Source organism: Cervus elaphus, chromosome 19 (assembly GCF_910594005.1).
Source record: "Cervus elaphus chromosome 19, mCerEla1.1, whole genome shotgun sequence".
Taxonomy (NCBI): domain Eukaryota; kingdom Metazoa; phylum Chordata; class Mammalia; order Artiodactyla; family Cervidae; genus Cervus; species Cervus elaphus.
Genome location: NC_057833.1, coordinates 58,497,734 through 58,524,875, shown reverse-complemented (window position 1 = coordinate 58,524,875; position 27,142 = coordinate 58,497,734). Strand labels below are relative to the sequence as shown.

General features: G+C 36.8%; 1 protein-coding gene across 24 annotated transcripts in view; it reads right to left on the bottom strand.

The window, feature by feature from the left end:
* The window catches only part of ZBTB20 (zinc finger and BTB domain containing 20), an 848,937-nt gene that overhangs the window by 767,724 nt on the left and 54,071 nt on the right, over positions 1–27,142 (bottom strand). Inside the window, exon 1 of one of the 24 annotated variants that reach the window (XM_043874087.1) lies at positions 4,510–4,637. The exons of the other annotated variants lie outside the window; for them this stretch is intronic. The gene's annotated coding sequence lies outside the window, so the exon portion shown is untranslated. Of the gene's footprint in view, positions 1–4,509; positions 4,638–27,142 lie in introns of those variants that run through there. 24 annotated transcript variants of the gene reach the window in all.

Here is a 27,142-nt window from a genome sequence, read left to right as displayed (position 1 = left end):
ATATGAAAGCTAAGAGAGTAAATCCTGAGGTCTCATCACATGGAAAAAAATTTTTTCTTTTTCTTTTATTTTACATTGATATGAGATGATGAATATTCACCAGAGTTACTACATGGTGTATGTGAGTCAAATCATTATGCTACACACCTTAAATGTATGCAGTGCTGTATGTCAATTATATCTCAATAAAACTGGGAAAAAATAAATATAATTTTTTAAGAAATCAAGGAGCAGGCCCAAGGCATATGAGTCAAAAACAGAGCACTGTGAACATATTCAAACTGAGACTACTCTTTTCTATTTCTATTAAGGTGCTTAGCAAAAGACTCTAAATATCAGGAATATCAGGAATTTCCTCTGAAAAAAAGAAATTCTCTTGAATCCCATCACCTTAAAAATATCTTGTATAACAAAAAGGTATAATGTGTAGATTCTCACTAGGTAGAAGTCTGAATACCGAGCATATCATATTACAGAATAAAGATGGGTATTTTCCGGGATGCTATCTAGTTTTTATAAATTCCACTGTTGTCCTCATCTAAAATGACTATGGAAATGGTGTAGCTAAAGAAAAAAAAAGGGACAAAATTTAAATCAACAAACTAAGAAATAAAAGTATAGGCTATACATGTTAACAAATGCTGACATATGGAAGAGCAAAGAAAAATATGTGAAGACACACTCCTGGGCAAAAGGCTGAGGATAGCCAATATTGATAGGATATATAACAATTGAAGGGATTCCCAGGTGGCTCAGTGGGTAAAGAACCCGCTTGCACTGTAGGAGTTGCGGGAGACATGGGTTCTATCCCTGGGTTGGGAAGATCTTCTGGAGAAGGACATGGCAACCACTCAGGTATTCTTGCCTGGAGAATCACAGCGACAGAGGAGACTAGCAAGCTATAGTCCATGAGGTCGCAAAGAGTCGAACATGACTGAAGCGACTGAGCACACATGCACAAATAATGATTAAAACAAGAGCACAGAAAAGACAAAGTAGAGGAGAAATTTTAATATAACTAGTGGGTAGAAAAATGCAAAATGTTCCTTGGAAGGAAAGCTATGACAAACCTAGACAGCACATTAAAAAGCAGAGACATCACTTAGCTGACAAAGATCTGTATAGTCAAAGCTATGATTTTACCAGTAGTCATCAATGGATGTGAGAATTGGCCCATTAAGAAGACTGAGCGCCAAAGAATTGATGCTTTGTGGTGTTGGAGAAGACTCTTGAGAGTTCCTGGGACAGCACAGAGACCAAACCAGTCAATTCTAAAGGAAATCAACCCTGAATATTCATTGGAAGGACTGATGCTGAAGCTCCAATACTGTGGTCACCTGATGCAAAGAGCCAACTCATTGGAAAAGAACCCGATGTTGGCAAACATTGAAGGCAAAAGGAGAGGATGAAATGGTTGGGGGCAACACTGACTCAACGGACATGAATTTGAGCAAACTCTGGGAGATAGCGGTAGACAGAGGAGCCTGCCGTGCTGCAATACTTGGAGCTGCAAAGAGTCAGACACAGTTAAATGACTGAACAACAACAAGGAAAATGTATGTTGTATAAACTGAAGCAATCCCAATGATATAAAGAGTCATGAAGTGGAAAGACAAGATTTCTTCCATTCAAAGGTTTTATGACCAGTAAGGATGGACTACAATACGAAAATGAAATAGACCTAATTCCATAATAGGCATAGAAAGTGACCAACAGTGATAACTCTATTGTTTAAGGACACAAAGTGGTACTTAATAAACTTCAGATTATACCATTTAAAAACTGTTTCTCAACTTTGGAAAATGTCTTACACTCCCCTTGGCTACCTATTTGCTTTAGCTTTTAAAATTATGGAAGTGTCATGCAAGCCATCTATAGAAGGTAAATAACAACACTTCTATGAATAGTAGTAATTAAAAAAGAATCCATTGATGGCACATTCATTCCAATGCCACCAGCACTGAGTCAACCATTATATTGTGTGCATGCTAAATCGCTTCAGTCACATCCAACTCTTTGTAACCCTACGGTCTGTAGCTTTCCAGGCTGCTCTGTCCATGGGATTCTCCAGGCAGGAATACTGGAGTGGGCTGACATGCCCTCCTCCAGGGGATCTTCCTAACCCAGGGAAAGAACCCACATCTTGTGCAGCTTCTGCACTCCTAGCAAATTCTTTACCACTGAGCACTAACATCCAAACCCTGGAGGACACTATCAGCATTGCTGGTAACATCTCTGCCCCTAGAGTTTAAGTCTTTTTTTCTATGAAGAGCACATTCTTACACAGGACAACAGGATGTGAAATGATATGAAAATGTGTGTGTCAGCACTTAGAAAATTCTCCTCCTAAAAGCAGTTTCTAAATGTGGAATCCTTAATGAAGACCTGTAACCTACTGGTCAGCAGAAGCATTTAGGAATTGAAGGCATACAGTACAATGCTTATCCTTATTCCCATTTAGCTACCAGGGTTTTTTTTTTTGTTCAATATTTCTTTTTTCTTTTCCGTGTTCTCTATTTACAATTGTGAGAGAACTCTGTAGAGAAACAACTTGACTAGACCCAGGAGATGGTGAAGGACAGGGAAGCCTGGCATGCTGCAGTCCACAGGGTTGCAAAGAGTCAGACATGACTTAGCCACTGAACAAAACAAATGTGGAAAAGCATCTTGACTGGATCTAGGTTCCGTGTGGGTACATGCCGTGTAAGCACTACACACAACTCCACCTGAAACTCTCCACGTTTCAACCCTTTTGATAGTCTTCAGCTGAGACTACATCTGACCCTTTCACTTATGTTTCACCTACAATTTCAGGTCTCAGCAGTTCCTGAGAATAAATGAGTTATAGTTATACTTCCTCTTCTCATAAATCTGAAAGAAAGAGTAGGGTGGGGTGGGCTTAGGAAATGGACAGTTTCACTGCCAATCCAAACATAATATTCCAATAGCTGGCTGTTGTGATCAAGAAGATTATATTTTTTAATATCAGTGTATGTAAGCCCTTCAGCAAATAAACTCAGAGGATGAAGAGGAGGAGGTGGGGAGAGGAAATGATATTGATGATGACAATGATAGCTAATGTTTTCAGTATCTGTGCCTGGCATTGTTCTAGGTGCTCTGCACTCTGCATGTATTATCTCATTTAATCCTCACATATTCAAAAAAATTCCTTGTTAGGTAAAATTATTTTTATCTTCATATTTTAAACAGGATACAGAAAAACAGGGGGAAAGTTGCTTAAATGAATTTAAAGGTATTTCATTCCTTTAAAGTTAAAACATAAAATTTACACTGATTGACCAATCTTTTATGTAAGATCAAAGGCTGTCATTGACTCTTGATCTGCTAAGTCACATTATTCTCCTTACTCAGACTGTTCCACAATGTAGTATTTATGTAAAGTCAGTGAGAGTTTAAAGATTTTGTTTATTTAATGGCAGTGAGTGCTTAAAGAGACTTGCAAAGCAAGTTGAATGCAGGACCCTTCCAAATTTTTACATTCATCCACTACCCTTGCCCTGGGAGATCTTTCACTGTTGTCTACCCACACTAATTTGTTTTAGTGATTCACCTTTAAAAAGTCTTTCCAAATCAGTCAACTTAAATTTCACAATATCAATAGATATTTATACTTTTTTACTCATATTTCACCAGTTTGCATAATTAAATTACCATTGCACATTCAACTGGCATAAACAAATTTAAAAACAAACACAAATGACTCTAAATAAGCATAACAGCAAATAAACAGGGAGACAGAAATACACCATAATTCAGAGTTTCCTATCAGCCTAAAGTAGGGATTGGCCAGGAGGGCTTCTACTATATTCATACCTTCCCTAATCACAAAGAATACTATTTAATAAGTATATTAGGTTTCTGGCAGAATGGATTTACAATTGAAAAATATAATCATATTTGATAGCGGGTTTACAATAACACCAAAATTCTATACTAGGAAGTTAATACATTTCTTCTTATGTTTCTTAAATAGAAATACTGGGAGACTACTTCACTGATAAAACCTAAAGTCATAAAATTCTATCTTAAGCTCAATAAAGTATAACAAAGCCTGTTCCCTACTTTACATGTGTGAGTATGTACATATACACTCATACACATAAAAATGTGTAATTAATAAATGAAGAAACTCAGACTTTAAGAAAAAAAGTCCCAACCAGAGGAAACCACCACCTTATGTGGTAAAAGCTCTAAATTTAAAGTTCAGGTTCAACCTGTTACTACTAATTTGATGTGGAATAATTCACTTCCCCTCCCTGAATTATACTTTCCTTATTTAAAAAAGGAGACAATAACACTTGCTCTCTCCATCTCACAGAACTATGGTCAGAATTACATAAAATAATATATATGAAAACACTTTACAAACTATCAGTCATCATACATATATAATATACTATTACTTGAAATCCTAGCTTGTACTTTGAACATAGAGTCAGGGAGGTCATTTCACAAATGATGGGACTGAGAGCCCAAAGCCCAAATTACCTTCCTCCTTAGAGTGGCATGGATGACAGAGCACAAGTAGAGAATACTTGATTAACCTGGAAAAGGATATCACCAGTCATCAGAGTTGGAATCAATTGGAGATTCAAGAAAGCCAAAATGCCCAGAATGAACTAATGCTGCAGTGGCGACTGTGAACAGAGACAAAATGTTAAAGGTTGAGCAGTTTCATATAATAAGTTCTGGCAGTAATTTTGGTGAAAATACGAGGAGAGATAGAAAGATCAAACCCCCAAAAAGTTCAACTATACAAAACACATATTATTATTTCATCTTATAGAACAAAATGTTGAAGGCTTTTCAAACTTAAGAAAACTGCAAATTTGAGATAATTCTCTTATTTATGTCATTCCTTTCTACTGGCTGGAAAAATTAACCATAGGTTAGGAAGTTGAGAAAACAATAGGATGCACTGCACGTCAGTAAAGTCCAAGCACTTTAATTGGATTGATTTGGGTACAGTTTGTCTTCCTTTTTCTCTGGCCATTAATCCAGCAGCGGAAACTGATCTAACACAGCACCATGGAACGAAGGGATAGACCCTGAGAGCCTGTCTCTATGATGACTGTTCTTGCACATCCAGGCCGCCTATTGAAACTAACAATGCCTGCCTCTGCTGCCGAAGAGGATCATCCAAACTCCGAAAATGAAACACATCACACAAAGGGATGAAAGAATTCTTATTCCACAGGGTTTTGCTTGCAGCTGGTCATGCATGCCAGAGGGATGTGCCATGAGGATGAGAAAGAAGCTTCTAAAGAGAATAGCTGGGGCAGCCCATCAGACATTTTGAAATACTTAGGGAATTATTCTTTTGAAACTAAGGCAAATAACTAGACTTCTTTACAGCGGAACTTAGAAGAGACAGGGTTTTTTAATCACTAAAATTCACCCAGGTGTAAATATTCTTGCCATTAAAAGAAACTGATAAATTCTAATTGATTATATGTTCTTGGGGTTCCCTATTTATAGTAAGAGATCATTTTATATAATTGATTTTTTTTTTCCTCAGGGCTGGTACTCAAAATCACTTTGGCGTTTAAAACTGTATCCAGGATTTTCAGAAACTGATGCAAGTAACTAAATAATATGCTTATTATACACAATAAAACACTGATTAGGACCACAGACTCTGAGATTAGATCAGAGTTGAAACTGATTTGACTTTCAATACATGGCATTGGGTCCAAGGTGCTCTAATGGCCTGGAATAAGTTTTACGGAATAAGCCTGCCCCACAAAAGATGTTCCAAATACAGTTAAAAGTTATAAAAAAAAAAAAAAAAATTCCCTGTAGTCACCATTGCTCCTGGCTCCTTAACTGGCCTCAGCAAGGCATAATGCAGTTTTGAGTTGCCCTGGACATCACTGTACAAAGTAGTAAAGCAGCACCTAGAATTTTGTAGAGACATGGCACAGTGAGGCGTCAGCATTCCCGGATACACTCACTCCGACCAGTCAGAAACACACTTGCCTGCGTTCCTTAGCCCTTTTTGACTCCTATTCCAAAACAGATCATCTTCCTCTATCTACTGGATGAAAGGTAAAACCTCCTTTCGTTGCACGTAACAGAATACACATTAGATTTAGCAATCTCTTTTTACCTATTATACCACTGATTCCAAATAACTTGCCATAACTAGACATGTAGCTTTATGGAAGTTATTTAATCTAATTTAGCCTTAGATTCTTCACTGATAATATGTAAATAATATCTACCTTGTGAGACTGCTGTGCAGAGGGAGATAATATTTGCCTCATAGTTCGGTTACCAGCACAGAGTGAGTCAACAAATGGTAGTCACTGGGTGTGTCTTTCTCTGTAACAGGAGTAACACATAGTTTACAGAAGAAACTAAAATGAGAAATGGGATGCAAAATCAAAAATATTCCCCTACCCTGTCAGGATGCTATTGTTGATTCAAACACTGTATCATTCTTTTCGAGTTAGATAACACTTTATAAGAAGCATTACTTCCTTACAGGATTGAATGAATAGAAGTCTCTAGGAGAAAAATTTTCTTTCCACATTTTCAATCCATTAGGTCTAATTAATGTCCTTCAGACCACTGTAAATAAGTTCTTGTTATAAGTGTTTTAACTTTTCAATGACTACATTTAATACATAAATGTTTGGCATTGGAGGGTTTCCATAATTGTTCTAACATTTCTTGTTCCTCCACTTCTACCACGGCTTCAACTCTCTCAGTAGCTCTTTTAACTTCTCTCAAAAAGAGAAGACAATTTGGGTGAAAACTGATACTACAAAAGAAACTTTGAAATATTTTTGAGAAAAATTAATTCTTACTCTCAGTTCTTCTACAGGTACTATCCCACACAACTACACAAAATGAATTTGAGTCCGACACCAACACATTCTAAAGACTAAAAGAAGCAATCTTTCAGAAAAACCTAGAAACTAATGAGGAAAGAGAAATACATATACACATAAATATGGTAGCCAATGAAAACAGATTATAATGAGGGAAAATGTATGTAAAGAGAGACAATGATATTTAGAGTACAATGGAAAATTACTACATAATAAAATAAGACCCACAATTGATTTCCCTTAAGAATTATAAAAATTTCAAATTCAAGCTTTATTCTAGTAAAAAAATAAGTTAAATCTCTACCATTAATTACTTCTTTGTGAATATTTGCTCTCAAATTTTTATACTAAAATCCTTAATTTAGGTATCAAAGAAGACAGAAGAACATAATATTTCATTCTAAAGGATTTGATCAACCATTTTGAAAACCTGAGTCATCACTTTTTCACCACCCCTTTTAGCAGCACCCATTCAAACAATCACCAGATCCTGTCAATGTTCTTTCTACTCCCACTGTACTATCTAGAATCCTAAGTAATCTAAGTATTTTCATCCTCTAATCTCTGTCATCCTTCTTTATGCTTCCAGAATTACCTTCCATAAAAATAAAGGCTCAAGGAATTTCCCTTACCTTCTTAAAAACCTTGGGTGGTTTACCAAATAAAGTCCAAACTCTAGCATAACATTCAGTCTTTCACAGTATAGCATTAAAGTACAACTCATGGTAATGATACTGAATATAAAAGATATTCAGTAACAGCTTGCTATGTTCCAGACTCCATAGCAGCAGGTTGGTAGTAGGAATAAAAGTGAAACAGACACAGTCCCCATTTTCAAAGAAGCCAGTGCAGTGAAAAGGCAGATAAGTGAACTAAATATTGTAATGCAATGAAGTGAGTACAACAAAGGTAACTAACAACAGGGTGCTAACAAAATTAGATAACTCCCAAACTCAATGAGGAGAAAAGTGAAAGTAACATCTTGGTCCTCTGCTTCTGAAAATGACGGAAGCAACAAAGGAGTTAGCCTCCTGCATTAAACAACTAAAAATTGGACAAAATACTTTACAGACATTGGACAACAGGCAGCACATGACAAGGTCAGCCCCATAATCACTATAACTTACTGTCTAGACAGAGTTACCAGATCACATCTCAGAGGGGAAGAAATCAAATAGACCCTGTGTTGCCCAGGGCCACACTGCTAATAAGGAGCAAATCTGGGCTTCAGATAGCAGTCTTTCTGATTCCAAAGTCCAGGAAGTTTTTACTTTTACTTCTGTACCACCTTTAAATCATTGCTTAGACTATCCACCTAGCCTAGAAACTAGCAGACTCCTACCTCTCCATATTCTCTCGCCCTACAGAAATTATGTTTCAAGGATTCAGTTTAAACATCACTTCATCCAAGAAAACTCCCCTAATTCCAATGCCCCCAGCCATAGAATGAAAAAAATCAGTAATTACCATCCTCTATAATACTGTATCACTTCATTTTGATTGTTTTGCAGCATTAATTTTATTCTGCTTTATCTAATAAGTATATTAGTTTTAACCAATGTCTACCAGGGCTTCACTGATAGCTCAGTTGATAAAGAATCTGCCTGCAATGCTGGAGACCCCAGCTGGATTCCTGGGTCAGGAAGATCCACTGGAGAAGGGATAGGCTACCCACTCCAGTATTCTTGGGCTTCCCTTATGGCTCAGCTGGTAAAGAATCCGATTACTGAGAGCTTACTATATTATATTGGTGTTAATCAATGTTTATCAGGGCTTGCCTGATAGCTCAGTTGATAAAGAATCTGCCTACAATGCAGAAGACTAGGGTTTAATTCCTGGGTTGGGAAGATCCTCTGGAGAACCGGATAGGCTACCCACTCCAGTATTCTTGGGCTTCCCTTATGGCTCAGCTAGTAAAGAAATGTTTATTGAGAGCTTACTATATTATTGCTCTATAAGATGTACATGAATCCCATCACTTAATCCTCAGGACAGTCCTATATCAGTCAGTCAGTTAAGTCGCTCAGTTGTGTCCAACTCTTTGCGACCCCAAAATCACAGCACGCCAGGCCTCCCTGTCCACCACAAACTCCCGGAGTTTACCCAAACTCATGCCCATTGAGTCGGTGATGCCATCCAGCCACCTCATCCTCTGTCGTCCCCTTCTCCTCCTGCCCCCAAGCCCTCCCAGCATCAGGGTCTTTTCCAGTGAGTCAACTCTTCGCATGAGGTGGCCAAAGTATTGGAGTTTCAGATTCAGCAACAGTCCTTCCAATGAACACCCAGGACTGATCTCCTTTAGGATGGATTGGCTGGATCTGCTGGCAGTCCAAGGGCTGCTCAGCTTTCTTCACAGTCCAACTCTCACATCCATACATGACCACTGGAAAAACCATACCCTTGACTAGACGGACATTTGCTGGCAAAGTAATGTCTCTGCTTTTTAATATGCTACCTAGGTTGATCATAACTTTCCTTCCAATCACCAAGTATCTTTTAATTTCATGGCTGCAATCACCATCTGCAGTGATTTTGGAGCCCAAAAAAATAAAGTCTGACATTGTTTCCACTGTCTCCCCATCTATTTCCCATGAGGTAATGGGACCAGATGCCATGATCTTAGCTTTCTGAATGTTAAGCTTTAGGCCAACATTTTCACTCTCCTCTTTCACTTTCATCAAGAGGCTTTTTAGTTCCTCCTCACTTTCTTCCATAAGGGTGGTGTCTAAGATACTTCTCCCAGCAATCTTGATTCCAGCTTGTGCTTCTTCCAGCCCAGCGTTTCTCATGATGTACTCCGCATATAGGTTAAATAAGCAGGGCGACAATATACAGCCTTGATGTACTCCTTTTCCTATTTGGAACCAGCCTGCTGTTCCATGTCCAGTTCTAACTGTTGCTTCCTGACCTGCATACAGGTTTCTCAAGAGGCAGGTCAGGTGGTCTGGTATTCCCATCTCTTTCAGAATTTTCCACAGTTTATTGTGATCCACACAGTCGAAGGCTTTGGCGTAGTCAATAAAGCAGAAATAGATGTACTCTCTAGCTTTTTCAATGATCCAGCGGATATTGGCAATTTGATCTCTGGTTGCTCTGCCTTTTTTAAAATCAGCTTGAAAATCTGGAAGTTCTGGGTTCACGTATTGCTGAAGCCTGGCTTAGAGAATTTTGAGCATTACTTTACTAGCGTGTGAGATGAGCGCAATTGTGTGGTAGTTTGAGCATTCTTTGGGATTGCCTTTCTTTGGGACTGGATTGAAAACTGACCTTTTCCAGTCCTGTGGCCACTGCTGAGTTTTCCCAATTTGCTGGCATATTGAGTGCAGCACTTTCACAGCATCATCTTTCAGGACGTGAAATAGCTCAATTGGAATTCCATCACATCCACTAGCTTTGTTCATAGTGATGCTTTCTAAGGCCCACTTGACTTCACATTCCAGGGTGTCTGGCTCTAGGTGAGTGATCACACCGTTGTGATTATCTGGGTCATGAAGATCTTTTTTGTACAGTTCTTCTGTGTATTCTTGCCACCTCTTCTTAGTATCTTCTGCTTCTGTTAGGTCCATACCATTTCTGTCCTTTATTGAGCCCATTTTTGCATGAAATGTTCCCTCAGTATCTCCAATTTTCTTGAAGAGATCTCTAGTCTTTCCCATTCTATTGTTTTCCCCTATTTCTTTGCATTGATCACTGAAAAAGCTTTCTGATCTCTCCTGGCTATTCTTTGCAACTCTGCATTCAAATGGGAATATCTTTCCTTTTCTCCTTTGCTTTTCGCTTCTCTTCATTTCACAGCTATTTGTAAGGCCTCCTCAGACAACCATTTTGCCTTTTGCATTTTTTTTCCCATGGGGATGGTCTTGCTCCCTGTCTCCTGTACAATGTCACGAACCTCCGTCCATAGTTCATCAGGCTCTCTGTCTATCAGATCTAGTCCCTTAAATCTATTTCTCACTTCCACTGTATAGTCATAATGGATTTGATTTAGGTCATACCTGAATGGTCTAGTGGTTTTCCCTACTTTCTTCAGTTTAAGTTTGAATTTGGCAATAAGGAGTTCATGATCTGAGTCACAGTCAGCTCCTGGTCTCATTTTTGCTGACTGTATAGAGCTTCTCCATCTTTGGCTGCAAAGAAAATAATCAATCTGATTTAGGTGTTGACCATCTGGTGATGTCCATGTGTAGAATCTTCTCTTGTGTTGTTGGAGAAGGGGGTTTGCTATGACCAGTGCGTTCTCTTGGTAAAACTCTATTAGCCTTTGCCCTGCTTCATTCTGTACTCCAAGGCCAAATTTGCCTGTTACTCCAGGTGTTTCTTGACTTCCTACTTTTGCATTCCAGTCCCCTATAATGAAAAGGACATCTTTTTTGGGTGTTAGTTCTAAAAGGTCTTATAGGTCTTCATAGAACTGTTCAACTTCAGCTTCTTCAGTGTTACTGGTTGGGGCATAGGCTTGGATTACCGTGATACTGAATGGTTTGCCTTGGAAACGAACAGAGATCATTCTGTCATTTTTGAGATTGCATCCAAGTACTGCTTTTCGGACTCTTTTGTTGTCTATGATGGCTACTCCATTTCTTCTAAGGGATTCCTGCCCACAGTAGTAGATATAGTGGTCATCTGAGTTAAATTCACCCATTCCAGTCCATTTTAGTTCGCTGATGCCTAGAATGTTGACATTCAGGCTTGACATTTCCTGTTTGACCACTTCCAGTTTGCCTTGATTCAAGGACCTAACATTCCAGGTTCCTATGCAATACTGCTCTTTACAGCCTCGGACCTTGCTTCTATCACCAGTCCCATCCACAAGTGGGTACAGTCCTATATAGTAGGTTCTATTTTCAGCCTCATTTTGTAGGTAAGGAAACTGAAACACAGATAGGCAAAATAACTCACTTAAAGTTATGCACTATTTCAAATCCTAAAAGACAATGCTGTGAAAGTGCTGCACTCAATATGCCAGCAAATTTGGAAAACTCAGCAGTGGCCACAAGACTGGAAAAGGTCAGTGTTGATTCCAATCCCAAAGAAAGGCCATGCCAAAGAATGCTCAAAATACCACACAATTGTACTCATCTCATGCTAGTAAACTAATGCTCAAAATTCTCCAAGCCAGGCTTCAACAATATGTGAACTGTGAAATTCCATATGCTCAAGCTGGGTTAGAAAAGGCAGAGGAACCAGAGATCAAATTGCCAACATCTGCTGGATCGTCGAAAAAGCAAGAGAGTTCCAGAAAAACATCTACTTGTGCTTTATTGACTATGACAAGTCCTTTGACTATGTGGATCACAACAACTCTGGAAAATTCTTCAAAAGATGGGAAACCTGACCACCTGACCTGCCTCTTGAGAAATCTGTATTTGGGTTAGGAAGCAACAGTTAGAACTGGACATGGAACAACAGACTGGTTCCAAATAGGAAAAGGAGTACATCAAGGCTGTATATTGTCACCCTGCTTATTTAATTTATATGCAGAGTACATCATGAGAAACGCTGGGCTGGAGGAAGCACAAGCTGGAATCAAGATTGCTGGGAGAAATATCAATAACCTCAGATATGCAGATAACACCACCCTGTGGCAGAAAGTGAAGAAGAACTAAAGAGCCTCTTGACGAAAGTGAAAGAGGAGAGTGAAAAAGTTGGCTTAAAGCTCAACATTCAGAAAACTAAGATCATGGCATCTGGTCTTATCACTTCATGGCAAATAGATGGGGAAACAGTGGACACAGTGACAGACTTTATTTTTAGGGACTCCAAAATCACTGTAGATGGTGATTGCAGCCATGAAATTAAAAGACGCTTGCTCCTTGGAAGAAAAGTTATGACCAACCTAGACAGCATATTAAAAAGCAGAGACTACTTTGCCAACAAAGGTCCGTCTATTCAAAGCTATGGTTTTTCCAGTAGTCATGTCTGGATGTAAGAGTTCGGCTCTAAAGAAAGCTGAGCGCTGAAGAAATGATGCCTTTGAACTGTGGTGTTGGAGAAGACTCTTGAGAGTCCCTTGGATTGCAAGGAGATCCAACCAGTCAATCCTAAAGGAAATCAGTTCTGAATATTCATTGGAAGGACTGATGCTGAATCTGAAACTCCAATACTTTGGCCACCTAATGGGAAGAACTGACTCATTTGAAAAGACCCTGATGCTGGGAAAGATTGAAGGTGGGAGGAGAAGTGGGTGACAGAGGATGAGATGGTTGGATGGCATCACCAACTCAATGGACATGAGTTTGAGTAAATTCCAGGAGTTGGTGATGGACAAGGAGGCCAGGCATGCTGCAGTCCATGGGATCGAAAAGCATCGGACACAACTGAGTGACTGAAGTGAGCTGAACTAAGCTTCAGAGTAGGAATTCAAACCTAATAGTCTGCCTTCAAAATCTTGCATACAAGCTAATTGTTTCCTGTCTCACTAGCCTACTCCTACTAGACTTCTTGAATAGGAACAGTTCATCTAGGTAATCTTGCTGTTTGTATATCTTACACCAGCTGAGATTCTGTTGTTTTCCATATGTATGAATGAACAAAGGAGAATTCTGAGGCTGTGGAGGAGTAATGATACTGAGTTCCAAACAAAAAGTCTGGGAATCTCTAAACTATGACAAAAGATATCTATAATTCTTTGAGAGAAATTTTTCTTTATCCTTGCAACTCCTCAGAAATTTCATCCACAGCAATTAAAGTTCTTTCATGCTCCAGTAATGGAGTCTTACTTCACCCTAGCTAATTTCAATATTGACAAATTATAGATACATTATTTTATGTTTATGTTAATGACCATTGAAAGACATATTTCATATATTTATTCTAAGCAGAGAACAACACTACTAGTAAGAATAAGAATATATAGAGGTGGGAAATACATGTGGGAGTAGAGAACTGGCAAAGGTAATAATAAAATAGTAACAAAAAAAATCAACTACCATTTTCAAACCCTTACCGTGAGCTAGGCATTTGCATTATTGTTATTAATAATGGCACTATAATTTCAATGCATTATCTCACTTAACCCTCACAACAACCATGAGGTAGGAATAAGAATGATCCTGAAATTCTGGTATTCTCATTTTTTAACAATAGTGTCAGATGCCTTAAAAGAGTCTATTCACAAAGTTCACAACCATTTTATTAAAGTAGAAGCTTAAAAATCATGGGACCACATTTTTATCAATTACTGTTTTTTCATCAGTTTCACAAGTGTTATATAATAGACTGGCAAGCACTATTATTCCACATACCTTAATGCCATCATCAGTTCATTTATGTTCAATATCTACTCCACACAAGCTCATTCACAAGTTAGTACATTGTTTACTAAAAAAAAAAAAAGTTGCCAATTTCTTATGGTAGAACATAATGGTTGTTGTTGTTAGTTGCTAAGTTGTGCCTGACTCTTTTGCAACCCCATGGACTGTTTCCCGCCAGGCTCCTCTGTCCATGGATCTCTCAGGCAATAATACTAGAGTGGGTTGTTATTTCCTTCTCCAGGGGATTTTCCTGACCCAGGGATTGAATCCACATCTCCTACATTGCAGGCGAGTCTTTATCACTGAGCTACCAGGGAAGACTGTCATATCACATTACATTACATTAATAATGTATATCAGTAATTGAGTCCCTATTATGTTGGGCAAGATGTTAGGAGCTTTACAATATGATCTCATTTAGTCTCCATCACTGTGGGAGTTTGGTTTTCTTATCTGCAGTTTATAGGTGAGTAAAATGGCTCAGAATAACTTGTCCATGGTCTCACAGAGATTAAGCAGTGTGCTAGAATGGGAGCTCAAACCCACCTCAGGCTACCACAAAAATTAAGAGAATTTTGCACAATGGGAATTTGCCAAATTAACACACAAAATAAATAGATTTTCTATACACAAACAAACAAAAAAACTCAAAAAATATTATGAAAAACTGTTTAGGATAGGAAGGATGTAAAAAAATAAAAGTGTTCATTGCTGAGTCATGTTTGACTCTTTGCAATCCCATGGACTGTAGCCTGCCAGGCTCTGCTGTCCATGGAATTTTCCAGGCAAGAATACTGGAGTGGGTTGCCATTCCCTTCTCCTGGGGATTGAACCTGGGTCTCTGAACTGCAGGCAGATTGATTCTTTACCATCTGAGCCACTAGGGAAGCCAAAAAAAAAAAAAAAAAACCCACAGGCAATTAAATAAACAAATGAATAGAACACCAAACCTTAGTAGCAAACATTTAAAACCTTTATAAGGAAAACTGTATAACACTTTTGAAAGACAAAGAAGTTATTTAATAAGTGGAGGGGAAAAGCAGGTTCTTGAACATGGAGATTCAACTTCATAGAGATATTAATTGTCCCTATGTTGATTCATGAACTTATCATAATTCCAATAGGGTAACATCAGTTTTATTTTCCCCTTGAAGTCTGGTAGTTTATTATAAAGTTCATTTAGAAAAACAACTAAGCAAGAAAAGTCATAAAAAACCTGAACAAAAAGAGCAATGGTGGGGGTGAGGTGGGAGGCTAACACTTCATATATTAAAACATGTTCTAAATTTTTTATAATTAAAAAAGCAATAATGGCATATAAATAGATAGCCCAACATAGAGTAGAAAACCTAAAAGTATGTATAGCAGCATAGGAAAAAAATCACAATAGAAAAAGCAAGCACTGGAAGAAAACATATATTAATTTCTTTACAAACTTCAAGTTGGAAAATTTTTTCCAAAGGATGCCACAATGACAGAAGACTTCACAGTCAATTAAACAATATTAAAGGCAAATGCCTCTTTTAGCCAATAATCATCACTGACATGGATTCTACAAAAAGCTAAATCCAACACACCTCTGGGAAATCACAGAAACTGCAGAATTATTCATTAGAACTAACTCTAATACCTTCTCTTTCTTCACCACCATTTTTAAACTCCAGCAGAAAGACTGTAGGAATATAACCAAAACCTAAAAGAATCTAAGCCACAACTACAGAATTTGCTGGAATTAAACTATACTATTCCATAGCCCCATAATAATCCAAGACTTCTTGCATTTCAGTATTACGCAAGTGTGCTAGGTTGCTTCAGTCATGTCTGACTCTTTGTGTCCCTCCGGACTGCAGCCCACCAGGCTCCTCTGTCCATGGGATTCTCTAGGCAAAATACTGGAGTGGGTTGTCATGTCCTCCTCCAGGATATCTTTCCAACCCAGGGATGGAACTGGCATCTCCTACAGCTCCGGCATTGCAGGCGGATTCTTTACTGCTGAGTCACGAGGGGAAGCCACTTCAGTATTATACTTACTTTTAAAGGGATTCCAATTCTTGAAAATCTTAATCCACTATTATAGTAAAAAAATATGCAAGTGATTTCTATGTGCTCTGGGGCAAGGTAGATATTTAGCTTTATCCTATAATTTAAAGTAATAATACAAATGTTTACCAAAACTCTGTAAACAATATTAAAAAAAAAAAAAAAGTTGTTCTGGAGAAGCATCTGGCTGGATTCAAGCCTGTCAATTGTGTAGCTGCTGACTGCACAGCCTTTGAGTCCATGAAAAGACAGCATCTTTCCTTACCCTGAGATATTTTATTTCAACCTTTAAAGTTGCCAAACCTCTAAAATTTGTAAACAATATGTTTAGGAAGAAAAATCTAGATTGTTGTACATTTTCCCCAACATGCAAGAGGCATGGTGTGGATTCTTTGGACACTGAGCATACCGTTTTTTACTGATAGGAATGTATCTAAGACACAGTAATTACAGTGTCTGATTAGTATCTCCAGAATATGTAGATAACATCTACATTTATAAAAATTAGAACTATTTCCACAAGTAGCTTCTGAGAAAAACCTTTTTAAAAGACAACATAAAAATGGTCCATTGGCAAAAGACATGATCAGAGCCTTGCTGTACACTAACATTGCCTTGCAAATGAAAACCTGCACTGTTCCTTATGATCAGGGTTTTACCCATTTATTTGGTTAATCATTCAAATGGCTAAACAGACCTCTAATTTGAAAATAAAAACCAATTGATGCAATCACAAACAAGTTCTAAAATTGCGGTTTATAAAAATTGAAATCTTGTTCTAAGCCAAAACACACACACAGTTACCTTTTCCTAATCAGAGCATTCATTTCTCCTCATTATGATCTCACAAGCACATTAAAATCTTATTAACATTAATTACTTCTGAGCGCCTATGCATGAGCAGTGACAGTCGTGAGTGTGCGCGTGTCTGGATCATATCTACATTTATATACCTTGCTGCTCTTTGCTTATAAAACATGTGAAAATATTTCTGCTAACACCAATTAGCTAATTTCACACACACACAGATAGTAAACTGCTGTCTCACTGCACAGCCTATCAGAGACCAGCAAACATATGGACAAACGGACGGGAAAGAAAGCAGAAACACCTCTTGAATGTGAGAACTAAAACGACTTATACTTGCTCCTTAACTCTTGAGGTGAAAACAAGTTGAGAGAACAAAATAACAAAAAATAAATCATTAACATTTTAAAAACCAAGCATTCTATTTTCTACACAGATGGGTTCAATGATAAAAATGATAGAGACAAAGAAAAACTGGCAAGCAAAAAGCAGCAGACTCAGGAGAGACAGAAAAAGACAAAGGCATAGAAATGAAAGTGTCCTTTTTTTACACATGTACACACACATGCACATATACACACTTGCTTTGTATAATCATATTCACATTATAATTTGAGGGAAAAAAATATATATATATAATCTTTACTCTGACTGTAAAGTAAGAATAATGCACACCAGATGTCAAAATCAAACAGGTCTATCTTCACAAAAAAGAAAATTCCAACTCGACCTAAATGATTTATATATTCTATTTATACCAAGAAAATTATATATAGGAGCCCCTCAGTTTTTACAACAGAAACTCTACATAAATGTAGAAAACTAGGTAGTTAAAGCCATAAAACCACATATAATCTGTGTTTTTTTTCTTCACACTCTCAATATCCAACGTATTTTACCATTCACACACGCATTCCATCAACTTAGGTCCTTCTTTCCCTCATCATGTATTTTAGTAGGAATATTCATAAATAATAAACCACTGACCATTACATCCATATTTTTTTTGTTTGATCCATGTATCTATCTTCTCTTTATGACCTACAGTTTATGCTAAATCCAAAAAACTATGTAATACTGTTGTATCTTTATCCACACATTCTATCTTGAGTCTTTCTGCCATCTTTAATTTCTTTGTTGCCAGTGACCACTATCCCAATGCTGTATCATTTCCCCAAAGAAAATATTTCAAAATTCCTATGGAGAACACTAGGCAATGGCCAAAAAGACTCATGTTTAATTCCATAATGACTTTCTCAGTGGAAAAAAAAAAACCTCTTTGGGTCACAATACCTAGGTTTATACAAAAGGAAATAAATTAATTCTAAGATTATACTCAGTAAATAATTTTAGAATATTTGACTAAGAATAAAATATAGTCAAATATATTTGAAACATTCAACAATTCAATAAAATTAATGTTCAAGATGATTTAAGCAAATATAGCTCATTCTATATTTCCAATGTTCAACCTGTTGTTCAGCAGCCTCATCGGCCTATAGCAAGGCAGTCAATTATACACAGCAATGCAAGTGTGCACCCTATAGGTCTGCTACGTAACAAAGGTCTTAGTGCTTTTTCTGTGTAGGATATAATGCATATTGGAGTAGAAATGATAGGAAGCAAGATTTTTTAATCTTCATGAGATATTTTAAATATACGACTGGTATCAATATGAAGTTTAAAAGAAAGCAAAGAATATACTGAATTTTATTTTAATTCAGTGTTAAACAACAAGCTCACAATTGAAAAAAAATTAGTAGACATTCTCTGGGAAATCTAAAACATGCTAATATAATATCATAAGCAAAAGAAGTGTTAAGAGTTTTTTTAAAATAAACTAGAAGATAACAAAATAAGGCCAAATATAATAAAATGGTATCTAAAACTGAGAAAGAGTTATGTCAGTTAATTGCCAACTTACCATAACAATTCAAAATAAAACTCATAGACTTTGTATAGATCAGTAGCTTGTTACAGTACTATTTATGACTTGCAAGTATTCTGCTTACCAGATTTATCAAACAAAATTAAAGGTGCCCTTTATAAGAAAGCCTATAGGACTGAGAAAATTTAGGTTTGAAAACCTGAAAAATCAGTCGTTGTCTGTCATAACACAATAGCATGCTATGTTTTAAAATATATATTAGTTTTAATTAGTAAACAGTTAAGTGTTTGTTTATAGGTCATTAATAGCTTAACAGAATTTGGGAACCAAAATTTAAAGTATTAGCACTCACTGCCAAATGGAGATTGATTTTATTCTATTTTTAAACCTCTAAGTTTATATATCAGTGAAAAATTATGACATTTATTCAAAAAATCAATTGAAATTGACATTTTAAAGAATATATTGTATTAAGATATATCCATAATGATCAAGGAAGTTTGGAAAAGGAGGAAGCAGCAAAGAAATAATCATGATTAAACATAAAAAGAACCGCAATACTCCATTTTCAGTCTGTGCAGCCAGTTTCCCAAAGATCCATTGATATATGACCATGACAGAACAACTAGCAAAAAAGTGCAGAAATAGATTGAGACTTAGAACCCATCTTCCCTCTCAAAAATGCTACATCACAAACTGCAACGACTAGATGGTCAAATTTCAACATCAAAAGTACACTTGACATTTGAACCAGATCTAAGAATTATGGTCTTTGTTTTCCAATAAAAGCTGGTAAGCTGAAGTTTACTTAACTCTTTCCTGTGTTTATGAGCTTCTCAAGGATTACTGAAATTAGAAACTACACATGAAAAAGACAGTTCATCATGTCCAAAAAAGATATTCATCCAGATTGCCCTCCAATCCGTGAAATCTGAGATGCCTAAGGAGTCTTCTTTGTGAAAGCCTTACAAATATATCCAAAGATGGTGAGTCCCATATGGCTCTGATAAATGAAACCCATTATTGTGAATTTCAAGCTCTTCTTTAAAACAAAACACTATTGGGTGGATTTGGTGCTCATGAAATAAAGCACTAATTGCGTGGCCTAACAACACTCTGAATCCTCTCCCTAGCAGACATTTTAAGTTGTGCCAAATTGGTTTTGGGATGTGAACAAATATTCTGGAGCCAGACTCTCACATGCACGCACTACTCCCTGGAAGTAAGTTGGACACTCTTGGTAACTGCATTAACTCTTTCAGGCCACCAGGGAACCTAACTCTCTCAAAAAGAAAGTTCTCTTTCAAGACGAAAATAAGTCATTCTCAAGTCAGACTCAAGTAAAAGGTAAAATAGAGAAAAACTGATTTTGGGTCAGTTCAGCAATAAAGTATCCATAGATACTAGATAGAACCCCTATACCCCAGTGGATGCTTATTCACATGTATCCAGAAGATCTTATTCTTTTCCTATGTGTGTGCATAATTTCCAAGACATTAATAAGAATTCTGTGCATTCAGGAAGAGAGAATTCATTTTAATCTTAATATGCCACATTTGCCTCAGGCAGAGTGATAAGAAACTTTTGTTTCTTTGGTAACCACTTTCACCTTATTATAACAGAAAACTTCTTGAATTTTTGTTTCACCACATGAAATATAATTTCCACACTAGAATTATTTCTATGCTCTCCCCATCATGGTTCAAAATGATGCCTACAGACCTGTAACTGCATATTTAAATGGCAATTAATCTAATCCCATCTCTCTTTCACTAAAATTTAAAAATTAATAAAAACATTTTTTTAAATAACTAAATATAAGAAAAAAATTATAAATATCAGTTTCTGTCTCCTATTAATCTTAATTTCTTCAGAAGCAAAATAACTTCTTAGGAATAAGGGTTACTTTTTAGGGAATTTTAATTAGCATTTTATTTGTAGCATCTTGAAAATAACATTTCCCATTGAGCTCACTGACAGATATCCTAGCTTTTATTTGTCCTCAAGATTACCCAAATTTCACTAACTATAATTTTATACTTTTAGGTCACTGTCATTCTGTGGCTGTCACTTTCCTCTTTCATCTAAAAGGCTTAGTAAAGATATAGATAAAAGGAAAATTACTTTTTTGGGTAGGGTAGAAAATAACTAAATGCCCGTGGAGAGTTTGTTTTTTCTTTAACCATTTCACTTCTAGTGTAAGCCTTCTAAGGTATGTTTCTTTAAAAAACATATTTAATTTCCTGCCAACTGGTGTGAATTTAAGAGTATTACCAGAAGCCTATGTTCCATTTTTAACAAAGCCTTATATTCTAACAATTAACCTGTGTGTACTGCTGCCAATGACTCTATTGGTAAGACAAAAAAAAAACAAAAACAACCTCATCAGACCCTAAGAGGAAATGAGCAGCTATTTGCAAGAAGGTAGGACACATTTGGTGAATCGAATGTGTAGGTGCTTCAGACCTCGGTTAATTCAAATTGCAATTCTTAGAAACCAAGTCTGCAAATGTGTCAAGATGAGAACATGTACCTGACTTTCACTGGAGTTTTTCAGTTCTGAATAATTCTTAAATGTTCCCCAATAAAATTATAGAGAATCCATTATTGCATTAAGGCCTATTTGTACCATGGCTGATATAATGGTATTATTTCTACGCTCTGGGGCATACTTGTTTAGTTAGTTGCTGGTACTAAGTAAAACTCATGTTCTGGTTGAGCTTGATACCTAGAATCATACTAATGGTATTAAGAGGTAAAGGCACCTCTACATCAATCTACATCTACTCAATAGGCACCTCTACATCAAAATTGTTTTACCTATTTTTAAAATAAATATTTATTATATCAGTAAGAAATTGACTGAATACATATTGAAAACTTCCAAACAGAGAGAATCTATGGCCAAGCAGCAATTTTCTCATGAAGTCCAAACAAAGGGAATATTGGGGCAGTTATAAACCCTTTATAGAAGACTGAAATTTGATTTAAAGCTCTACTGTGGTCCTCTTTTCCACCTTAAATCCATATAATGACACCAATTTAGAAAAGACAGTATCAAAACTTGGCATATGTTCTTTTCAAAATCCTATGATTAACAGTAATTACAAGATTAAAAAACAACAACAACAATGATCTTTCTTTGCATGCATGCTAAGTCACTTCAGTCATATCCAATTCCTTGTGACCCTATGGGCCTTCCAGGATCCTCTGTCCTTGGGATTCTCCAGGCAAGAATACTGGAGTGGACTGCAATTTCCTTCATCAGGGGATCTTCCCAACCCAGGGATTAAACCCCAATCTCTTACATCTCCTACACTGACAGGCAAGTTCTTTACCACTAGCACCTGCTGGGAAGCCTAGTCTTTCTTTAGTAGTATGCTTTTACCCCACCCCCCTTTCTGTGCATGTATTTGCTATAGGTTCTAGGTTTGTAGTTACCATGAAGCTTAAGTACTGAAGAATAAGCAAAGCTCAAAGTTAGTAGAAGAAAGAAAATAACAAAGACTAGGACAAAAGTAAATGAACTAGAGACTAAAAAGACAATAGAAAAGTCAATGAAACAAAGAGGTGGTCCTTTGAAAAGATAAAATTGACAGATCTTTTAGCTACACTGAGAAAAGAAGATAAAGGATTCAAATAAATAAAATCAGAAATTAAAGAGGAGATATTACAATTGTTATCATAAAAAATACAAAAGATCACGAGAGACTACTATGAACAATTATATGCCAACAAACTGGACAACCTAGAACAATGGATAAATTCATAGAAACATCCAACCTACCAAGATTAAATCATGATGGAATACAAAATCTGAACAGACTGATTATAGCTAAAGAGACTGAATTAGTAATCAAAAATCTCTCAACAAACAGAATTGCAGAACCAAATGAATTTACCAATAAATTTTTTTTCAAATTCAAAGTAGAATACCAATTTTTCTCAAACTCTTCAAAAGAATAAAAGAGGAAGAAACTCTTCCAAAACTCATTTCATGAGGCCAGCATACCCTGATATCAAAATCAGACAATACGATGCAAGAAAATTTTAGGCCAATATCCCTGAGACCATAGATGCAAAAATCATCAGTAAAATAGTAGCAGAGTTCAACTATACATTAAAAAGATCATACACAATGATCAAGTGGGATTTATTCCAGTGATTCAAGCATGATTCAATATCCACAAATCAGTCAACGTGAAACACATTTAAAAAATGAAGAATAAAAATCATATGATAATCTCAATAGATGCAGAAAAAGCATTTAACAAATTTCAACTTCCATTTACGATAAAAAATTTCAACACAGCGGGTGTGGAAGGAACATTCCTCAACATAATAATGATCATGTATAGCAGACCAATAGCTAACATCACATTCAATGGTGAAAAGCTGAAAACTTCCTTTAAGATCAGTAACAAAAGAAGAATGCCTACTCTCATCACTTTTATTCAATATAGTATTGAAAGTCCTACCCACAGCAATTAGGCAAAAAAAAAAAAAATTGGAAAGGTAGAAAGAAAACTGTCATATTTGCAAATGATACCTACGTGTGTGCATGCATGCTTCATCATTTCAGTCATGTCTGACACTTTGTGCCCCTGTGAACTGCAGCCCGCCAGGCTCCTCTGTCCTTGGGATTCTCCAGACAAGAATACTGGAGTGGACTGCCATGCTCTACTCCAGATCTTCCCAACCCAGGGACTGAACCCACATCTCCTGTGGTTCCTGAATTGCAGGCAGATTCTTCACTGCTGAGCCACTGAGGAAGCCTGATATTATATATAGAAAACCCTAAAGACTCCTACAAAAAACTATTAGAACTGATAAATGAATTCAGTAAAGATGCAGAACACAAAATCAATACAAACAAAAATGTTATGTGATCATATAGTAACAATAAACTATCAGAAAAACTTAAGGAAACAATCTCATTTACAATTACTTTAAAACTAATAAAATAACTCAGAATGCATTTAACCAAAGAGGTAAAAGACTTATATACTGAAAACTAAGCATAAATTAAATAAATTGAAGAAGACACAAATAAAAATATATTTCATGCTCATAAATTGGAAGAATTAATATTGTTAAAATAGCTGTACTATCCAAAGCAAATATAGATTCAATGGAGCCCCTAGAAAAACTACAGTGGCACATTTCACAGAAATAGAACAAAAACTCATAAATTTTTATGGAACAATGAAATACCCTGAATAGTCAAAAAAATCTTAAGAAAGAAGAACAAAGCTGGAAGCATCATGCTCCCTGATTTCAAACTATATTACAAAGCTATAGTCATTAAAATTGTATGGTACTGGCATAAAAACAGACACATATACAATGGGGAAAGGACAATCTCTTCAATAATGGTACTGGGAAAATTAAATAGTCACAAACAAAAAAATGAAACTGAACCACTGCTTTACACCATACATAAAAGTTAACTCAAAATGGATTAAAGACTTAAATATGAGACCTGAAACTAAACTCCTAGGAGAAAACAAGAAAACAAGGTTAGTCACTTGATATTGATCTTAGAAATGATTTTTTAAAATCTGTACCAAAAGTAAAAGCAAAAAAGGCAAAAATAAACAAAGTGGGACTATATCAAACTAAAAGGCTTCACCACAAAGGAAACCATCAACAAAATGAAAAGGCAACCTAATGAATGGGAAAAAAAATTTGTAATCCATATATCTGATAAAGGACTAATATCCAAAACATATTTTAAAAAACTCATACAACTCAATAGCAAAAAATAAAATAAAATCCAATTTAAAAAATGCACAGAAGATCTGAATAGACATTTCCCCAAAGAAGACATACAGTTGGTCACTACCTACACAATAAAACACTCTACATTATTTATCATCAAGGAAACACAAATTAAAACCACAATGAGATATTACCTCATTTGTTAGAATGGCTATTATCCAAAGACCTAAGCATTATCAAAAGAAATAAGCATTGGCAAGGATATGGAAAAAAAGGGAAACCTTCTGCATAATGGAGCAGCCACTATGAAAAACAGTAGGGAGATGTGCCAAAAATTAAAAAACAGAACTAGAAATACCATATGACTCAGCAATTCCACTTCTGGACTTTTTTCTGAAGAAAACAAAAACACTAATTCTAAAAACTTATGTACCTCCATGTTCACTGAAGCATTATTTACAGAACTCAAGATATGGCAACAACCTAAGTGTCCACTGATGGATGAATGGATAAAGAAATCAATATCTATTTATTCATCCATCTATACAGACCTTTGCCAACAAAGGTCCATCTAGTCAAAGCGATGGTTTTTCCAGTAGTCATGTATGGATGTGAGAGTTGGACTATAAAGAAAGCTGAGTGCCAAAGAATTGATGCTTTTGAACTGTGGTGCTGGAGAAGACTCTTGAGAGTCCCTTGGACTACAAGGAGATCCAATCAGTCAATCCTAAAGGAATCAGTCCTGAATATTCATTGGAAGGACTGATGCTGAAGCTGAATCTCTAATACTTTGGCCACTGGATGTGAAGAAGTGATTCATTGGAAAAGACTCTGATGCCGGGAAAGATTGAAGGCAGTAGGAGAAGGGGGTGACAGAGGATGAGATGGTTGGATGGCATCACTGACTCAATGGACATGAGTTTGAGCAAGCTCCAGGAGCTGGTGATAGACAGAGAAGCCTGTGTGCTGCAGTCCATGGGGTTGCAGAGTCAGATATGACCGAGCAACTGAACTGAACTGTTTCATCTATCTGTCTGTCTATACATTATTATTTAGCCATAAAAAAAGAATGAAATCTTGCCATTTGGATGGACCTTGAAGGCATTATGCTAAATGAAGTAAGTCAGATGTGGGTCAGTCGCTGAGTCAGGTCCAACTCTTGTGACCCCATAGACTGTAGCCCACCAGGCTCCTCTGTCCATTGGATTTTCCAGGCAAGACTAGTAGAGTGGGTTGCCATTTCCTTCTTCAGGGGATCTTCCTAACCCAGGGATGGAACCTGGGTCTCCTGCACTGCAGGCAGTTTCTTGACCAACTGAGCTACCAGGGAATTCCCAGATTGACAAAGACATGTGGAATCTAAATGTATATATTTTAAGGCTAAGCTCATAGACACAGAGAATACATTGTTGATTGCTAGAGGCAGAAGGTTAGGGATGGGTGAAATGGGTGAACTGGTTTTCTTGTTTGTTTAAAGAAATATAATTTTTAAAATACTAAGAAAATTTGAATAAATTATGAACATTATTTAATAATAATGTATCAATATCTGTTCATCAATTTTAACAAATGGACCATGTTAATGTAAGATGTTAGTAACAGAGGAAATCATGTGAGAGAGAGTATTATGAGGACTTTTTACTATTGGCTCATTTCTTTTTTTGCGAATCTAAAAACAAGCAAAGAAATAATAGCCTGTCATTTATTAGGTACCCATCATATTTTGGGGGCTTCCCTGGTGGCTTAAAGATCAACATTCAGAAAACAAAGATCATGGCATCCAGTCCCATCACTTCATGGCAAATAGATGGGGAAACAGTGGACACAGTGGCTGACTTTATTTTTCTGGATTCCAAAATCACTGCAGATGGTGATTAGAGCCATGAAATTAAAAGACGCTTACTCCTTGGAAGGAAAGTTATGACCAACCTAAACAGCATATCAAAAAGCAGAGACATTACTTTGTCAACAAAGGTCCATCTAGTCAAGGCTATGGTTTTTCCAGTGGTCATGTATGGATGTGAGAGTTGGACTATAAAGAAAGCTGAGTGCAGAAGAGTTGATGTTTTTGAACTATGGTGTTAGAGAAGACTCTTGAGAGTCCCTTAGACTGCAAGGAAATCCAACCAGTCTATCCTAAAGGAGATCCGTCCTGGGTGTTCTCTGGAAGGACTGATGCTGAAGCTGAAACTCCAATACTTTGGCCACCTGATGCGAAGAGCTGACTCATTTGAAAAGACCCTGATGCTGGGAAAGACTAAGGCAGAAGGAGAAGGGGACGACAGAGGATGAGATGGTTGGATGGCATCACCGACTCAATGGACATGGGTTTGGGTGGACTCCGGGAGCTGGTTATAGACAGGGAAGCCTGACATGCTGCAGTTCATGGGTTCGCAAAGAGTCAGACACGACTGAGCGACTGAACTGAACTGAACTGGTGGATCAGATGATAAAGAAACCGCCTGCAATGCAGAAGACCTGGATTCGATCCCTGGGTTGGGAAGATTACCAGGAGAGAGGCATGGCAACCCACTCTGGTATTCTTGCCTGGAGAATCCCCATGGACAGAGGAGCCT